The 7,663-nt window shown below is 35.3% G+C and overlaps 1 long non-coding RNA gene across 1 annotated transcript; it reads right to left on the reverse strand.

The window, feature by feature from the left end:
* Positions 1-841: 841 nt before the first annotated feature.
* Positions 842-2,889, reverse strand: LOC127135519 (uncharacterized). The gene is made up of 2 exons (XR_007808597.1): positions 2,526-2,889; positions 842-1,163 (listed from the first exon to the last, which is right to left on the reverse strand). It is a non-coding gene; the product is annotated as an uncharacterized LOC127135519 (long non-coding RNA).
* Positions 2,890-7,663: the final 4,774 nt, after the last annotated feature.

Raw genomic sequence — 7,663 nt, forward strand, 5'->3', positions numbered from 1 at the left:
ATTTTAAACAACAATCCCTTGAGAAAAGAAAATACTTTTCAATTACACACTCTTGATTATACTTCACAATTTCAATCAAGAAGACACACTCTTGATCTTGCTTCACAGCTTTGATCAAGAAGACACACACTCTTGCTTAACAGCTTTAGAGTGACAAATTACAACCACAAATCAGTCCAATTCAATCATCAATGGATGACTTGAATGCCCTACAAGTCTTACGACTAAACAGACACAAACCCTAGCTCTCTCTCTATATTTCGCTCAGTCTTGGTTGTGTGTACAAACAGATTTTCTAAGTCCCTTTTTATAGAAGCATCCAGCTAGACTTGGACATCTTGAAAACCCTAAATCTATTTTCCAATCAAATCTTTTTATAACAGCTGTTTAGATCTCCTTGGAAAATAAGTAAATCTGGTTGTAATCCATGATTGAATGCGCCAGCTAGCCATATCTTCAATCATCCAAAGATTGCCATTAATTGTTTAATCACAAAACACCAGACATTCATACTAAATGTTCTGTGTACAGGATGTCATGACATCGGGTCTGACATCTTGGAAAAATCCTGCATAATCCAATAATTCCTTTTATAACTTCCAGCACGTACAGCCATATCAGATGTCATGATCTTGTGCATGTCATCTGAAACAATCCTGCATGAACATGTCTTTCATTTAAGCTCCAGCAGGTACATCCAATATCAGAAGCCATGGCATTGTATGTGGCATTCTGAAACAATCCTGCATGCACATGTTCTTGAACTCCAACAGGTACAAAGGATATCTCATGTTAAGACATCACACATAACATCTTGTGAACACTCTTTGTTTTACCAAAATTGCTGTCAACACTTAGAATCAACAATAATCATACAAATATTCATTCATACATGGTCACATTTACATCATTTGAAAAGAAATACAAAAAATAATGACTTTGACCAAAGGTTGACTTTGGTCAATAGTTGACTTTTTGGTCAACTTTGACCAAAGTCAACATTTATTTTAAGAGTCCTAAACTTCATAATGTCATCCTTCATTCTTCTTGCTTCATCATTTTTCTTCCAAGCCAACTTCCCCTCCAAAGCTTGTTCTTGCATCTTTGTCATGATGGTTTTGTTTAGAGCTTTGGTGCCAATATCCATAACCATGGCAGCCAACCTACAACATCAAGACAAACAATATCATCATAACCATGGAAAACATGCAACATTGTGTACACACATTTCATGACCATAAACCATTCAACATTACGCAAGACAATCCAAATGCATACACAATCACGAAATCGAGCAGTAGTACACAATGATTATCTAGCATTGAACAACAACATCAACAACACAAAACCTGCCTAACAGTTATACAACTGCAGCCACACTAAACTATACAAAAATTATGCAGCATAATTCAAACACACAAAAACCTAATAATAGCTAACAATTATTTAACTAGTTTCAAGCAGTGGATTAATTAACTTCAACTACCAATCACCATGGTTGTTGCTCAAAAACTCAAGGAAGCTGCTCCAAATTTCCGTATTCAACATCAGAGGAATATTTCTGGAGAAGTACTTTAATGACAAATTTGTTCATGCTTTATAGATGAAGAACCTAAAGTTGATCCAATGGACACTGATGACAATGTCAATAATAAAACAAAAAGTAATGATGCAGACGAAATTAAGCCTAGTAATACAGAAGGTGAACTTGTTCAATAAGCTTCAAATGCCTTGGTTTAGGAGGCAATAGTTGAATCTGAAAAGGAACTGTCTTCTGCAGAAGAACTGAAAGCTGATCCAGTTTATGCTGATAACATAATCATTGATAATGCAAAGACTGATGATGCCGAGGAAATCAAGCAAGATAATGTGGAAGCTGAAAATTTGATAGTTGAGAACCCTCAAGTGGAAAAAACACCCTGAGAAAACTAACAATTGAATAGCGGTAGTTTACATTTCCATCTCAATCACATTTTCACTTGAATTTCTTTTCACATTTCATCTCACATCTTATGACTAAGACAGGGTTGGCATACATTTAAAATCACATTTGTAAGTTGAGTTTCATTTGAGCTTAATAAGGAACAAGATATCATTTAAAATTTCAGTTGAATTCCAAGTTAATTTCATCCTTACTAATTATGCATTTCTAACTGAAAATTTCATTTCAACTTGAATTTCATGTGAATTTAGTAACAGATTTGAACTCTATAAGTACACATTTCATGCTTCAGAAATGATAGGTTCGATCCACATCTTTTCCCACAATATTTTATTTTCATTCAGATCACAGTTTAGAGAATCAACAAATTTTTCATAACATAAATTAATTTACTATTCATCAAATTCATCATTCATTCATCACGACTCACTCTCACTTTTCAGAGTTTTTCGTCCAATTTCTCACACATGAATTCACACGTCCCTCTGCTCTCACGATCTCTCGAGAATATTTAAAAGAAGTGTGAAAATTCGTAAAAATAAGGAGGAAACCAAAGTGCAGAGAGAAGGAAAGAAATTCATACCTTTTTTCGCCAGAGAACCAACGCATCGAATCAACTTGGTAAGTCTCATTCTCTTTCTCATCCTATCAATTTGAACCTCTTGAAGTCGTTCAACCTCGCGCACGGATTTCACAGTTCCATTTGGTGAAGACGGTGATTTGAAAGACTTGGATGACGACGATTATTCCAGATTGAAGATTTTTCATAGTTTCAGTTTGATTTCCGAAATGGAGGTAAAAATATGGAATCAAAGATATGTGGATCTCGTTTTACTGGCTCATGATTTTCTTCATGTGAATTTTTAAAGCAAGAAGATGAAGTTGGGAAGGAATCAAAGCTTGTCCATATGAGCTGATGAATGTGTGTTACGACGTGTTTGATGGTGTTGGCTTGGACCCGGGTCTGAAGATTGTTCTGGAGGCCCAAACAAATTGTTATTCAACACCCCATGCTGCAGTGCAAAGGCCAACAGGCCTAGGGATGGGCCTCTGTGCCCAAAGTCCCTGCTGATACTCCATACTTGGGCCTGCACCCCCAAGCACCACTTTGTTTATTTAATTATTTCCATATTTGTTTTAGATTATAATTAGGTTAGATAATTAGAATTAATTATGATATTAGATTAATTAGGTTTTGGGACCTGATTAGGCTAATCAGAATTTGATTAAAATTTCTTGATAATTAGAAATTTAGGTTGATTTAGATAATTAGAATTAATAAGGATGTTAGATTAGAATTTTAGAATTAATTGGATATTTTAGAATTCTAATTAGACTAATGAGGTTAGAATTGATTTAGATTTTGGAATTGGTTAGAATTTTAGAATTTGGTTAAGTTCTTTTGATGATTTAGAATTTATTAGAATTCTTATATTAGATAATCAGGCTTAATGCCCTAATTGTGCAATTTTTTTCATTAACCTTAGTACTTAAGGTTTTAGATCTTGATGCATGTTCCCCTAGATTAGGACTTGTAAATCATCTCTTTAACTGATTAAATTTATGTGTTTGTTTGTGTATGAATTCTCCAATTGATTTTCCCCACTGATTAAGTTGATCAAAGCACGCTTTGATCGAATAAATCCTTTGTCTGTGCTTATTTCCCCAAAAGACCTTTGATCACTTGATAAAGCTGTAAGAATAAAGTTGGTTCTACAATATATCTCTAAGATTTTGATGATGACAAAAGATGAAACAAAAATGGTACTCTAACGAGATTTTTTCTTAGTGTGCAGGACTCTGATCAAACATCAGATAGAGAATTACATCAGATACAAAATATTCGATTATCATATGTTACTCAGAAAGAATGTGTCCAGAAGGTTCTGATTCTAATCAACGCAGATACCAGCGTAACATTAAGAAGTCAGAAACTCCGATAAAAGAATACTGAATCCAGACTCTTAATCTAAAGAAGTCTAGAGCATTGAGAAGCTCTGATGTGGTTAGACATAATTATCCTCTGAAGGCAAACTCTGATCTATCAAGACTCTAACAAAGACTCACCAGCTTAGAATGCGTAATCGAAAAGAAATCTCAACTTGGAAAGAAAGTATTTCGAGAAGGAAATAACGAGGCGTGGAAAATTGTTTTAGAAAGAAACAAGGAAAGTAATGACATTAAATATTCTTCAATGACCAAGATCCTGTCATCACTCCAACAGTCCTTCTCAATGACTATATAAAGGAAGGACTACCTGACAAGAAGACACACCTGAGACACACAAGAAAACGAATACTCTCAATTTCATTCTTATCTTTCACGAGCTACTGCTCTTACGTGAAAAGCTATTGTTCTTACAATTCTGTAATTCTTGCTTCTTTGTTAGAATCACTTTACATTACAATTTATACTCTTGCTTGAACTACTTCCTCAAGTGACTCTGTGTAGTCTGAATACTTGAGAGGGCTGAGAGGTTATTCTTTTAGAAAATTGGTTGTGTAATCTTTCAAGATTAGTGGATTAAGTCCTTTTTGAAGGAGAAATCACCTTGGCCGGGTGGACTGGAGTAACTTTGAATTTCAAGCAAACCAGTATAAAATTCTGTGTCATTTCCTTTTTATTCTGTGTGTGTCTGATTTTTGAAAAAGTTTTTATTTCCAAAACAATTCAAACCCCCTTTCTTGTTTTTCTCAACCTTCAAAAGCAAGTCCTTGCGATCAAGATATGTTGGATACTGGATCTCCAACTTCAATCAAGATTCAAAGATCAAGATCAAGAGTTCAAGCAATTCAAATCAGTATAAGACAAATATACTATTCAAGCACTACAAAGGTCAAGTTCAACATTTACTGATCATGAGCCAAGTTGTGTGCCATGAGTCTTAAGTAATAGTGAAGGAATGGGACTGGAGAATTCCTACCCCCATTCTGAATATCTTTGGGTACAGGACGAATGACCCAGTTGCTCATTGTATTCACGTCTATTCATAGGCTTTAGCACAACTTGATTCAAGTTGATTGATAAACCTCTTCATTCTTCAAAGACAACTCTTTATCTTGGGAAGCTACAAGGAAATTCAAATTCAACACTCATCGATTATGATTCAAATTACACATCATGAGCCTTAAGTAGTAAAAAAGGAATGGGACTGGAAAATTCCTACCCCCATTCTGAATATCTTTGGGTATGGGACGAATGACCCAGTTGCTCATTGTATTCACCTCTAATCATATACTTTAGTGCAATTTAAATCGAATAATTGATAAGTCTTTCTACACAGGCATGAAGATCAAACTGAAGAGCAGACTTCAACCTTTCAGGGTTTCATTTCTATCCTTTTGTTCCCCTAGTAAAACTAAAACCATTTTATGAATAAACTCAAAAACAATTAACCCTACAATTAGAATTGTAAGAAATGAGCCTTAAGCAATGGAGAAGGAATGTGACTGGAGAGTTCCTACCCCCATTCTGAATATCTTTGGGTACGCGACGAATGACCTAGTTGCTCATTGTATTCATCTCCATTCATAGACTTTAGTATGATTCGAATCATGACTCTCATTTCAGAATAAAAGCAAACTCACCTCATCAAACTCAGTTTTACCTTTGGGCTTCATTTTTAGTTTAAAACCTTTTTAGAAAGGACGTGTTACTTCCGTTCTACCGTGAATGACGCTTAAGCCTCCATGTACGAGCAAGCAATGTTTAACTACTAGAGTGCGATCCGAGTTCATCCATTCTACCGTAAACAGATAAACACTTAAAGCTCCCGTGCTCGAGCATACAAGTGATAACGCGAAAACGTATTGTATTTTTGGCTCCATATGCATTGCTTTTTACTCAATTAACACTTATTATTATGCAATATTTTATGTTTATTGCATGTATTTATCGATTAAAAGGTTTACCACAAGCAAAATGGAAAATAGCAAAAAGGAAAGAAAAAGGGAAGAAAAAGAGAAGAAAATGAAGCTTTCAAGGAGATAATGGCCCACCAAAGCAAATGGGCTTGTGGCGCCCATTATCCAAGGAGTGTGGCGCCCGCCACATTGGCCCAAGGGGTATGTGGCACCCGCCACCAACCCTTGAGAAGTGGTTTTCTGTTGCTACAAAGGTGGCGCTCGCCACTCATTAAAAAGCTAGGGTTGTGGCAACCGCCACAACCTAGTCTTCCACCCTTTTCTCCACCTTTTTAGCCACGAATCCACCCACCTTTGCTACAAATGAGGAATATGGAAAATGTATATAAAGGACCTCTCAGACTCGCACGCTCTCTCTTCTTCCAGTTTTCAAGTTTACGATTATTTTTTCATTCAACATTTATTTTCTTTTAGTTTTCTAGGCAGTTTCTTACCTTGTAAAAGTGATAGTTTCTCCACATTGGGGACTATTACAGTTTATTATTTTACACATTTGGGATTCAATTGTAAGGGTTATTCATTGCCAAAGCCTGCTGGACTTATTTTAATCGAAGATTCAAGATTCAGTTCCAGTTCTTAAATTGCAATCCAGGTTTTATTTTGATTACTGTTTTATTTATTTATGCCTTATTGCATGTTTAATTTCCCAAATACCATGTCTGTTACCGGATCCATGTCCGACTAAACCCTTAGGTATCAATATGTAAAGACCGTCGAAACGACGGGATTCAATAAATAATTGGTGTTAGTTTTTATAAAACTTATTTTTCTGGTTTTAGTTTCTTAAATTCAAAACGAGAGTTCAAAACAAACTAAGGTTATGGTCAACAAGAACGAGAGTTTGAGATCTTAACTAGATAGCTGAAACTAGACATTAATCCTAAACACAGCGAGAGCGCTTTAGGATTAATTAGACTTTATTTATATTCAAAAATTACTTTTAAATTCAAAATGAGACCGTGAGAGCCAAGCGTTCTGGTTTAGGAATATGGTCAGAGTCACTAAAAACGAGAGTGTGAGACTAAGTCCTTTCTATAAATAATTTCTACTGAAGAATATTTTAACCAATAAGATTTCACCAACTATCTATCGAATCCCCGAAGTTTGATGTATTACATACCGATATCCCCTATATCCCATATCTTATTTCTATTTACGTTATAGTTATTTCTGTTCATACCTCCAATCATAGAACAATCATCAACCTTAGATTTACATAGCAACATTAGACCATGATACGTTCATTATTAGTCCTTGTGGGTTCGATAATCTTTAAAACTACGCGATAGGACTGTGCACTTGCAGTCATGATTCACATAGACTTACTAAGTCGCGATCAAGTTTTTGGCGCCATTGTCGGGGACTAATTTAGTCGATATCATAACTTTAGTGTTACCCAGTATAGACTAAGGAAAACAATTCTTTTTCCCATTCTATATATGTCGAGTGTATGCCAAGTACTTGCTCTCAAGGCGAGAAATTAAAGTTACAGTTCGACGAACCCGAGCATTATCTTAGATTAGAATGATGGATACGAGACTTGATACGGGAACATCGTATCAAGCTAAATCTTCCTGACCTTAACATTCCTACTTATGAATCAGTTATTCAACTAGAGATGGTTGAAGGAGTGCAAAACCATCCTCTTAAGTATTATGCAATCCCTTCACAGGATGAACCATATAACAGCATCGCTGCCCCTGTCATCAAAGACTTGTTAAATCTAAAAGTGTAGGGTAATTTAAAAATTTCGTAGAGCTTATAAAACAATTGAATATCACAATACCCTTTACAGAAG

The sequence above is a fragment of the Lathyrus oleraceus genome, chromosome 4, assembly GCF_024323335.1.
Source record: "Lathyrus oleraceus cultivar Zhongwan6 chromosome 4, CAAS_Psat_ZW6_1.0, whole genome shotgun sequence".
In the NCBI taxonomy this organism is placed as follows: Eukaryota; Viridiplantae; Streptophyta; class Magnoliopsida; order Fabales; family Fabaceae; genus Lathyrus; species Lathyrus oleraceus.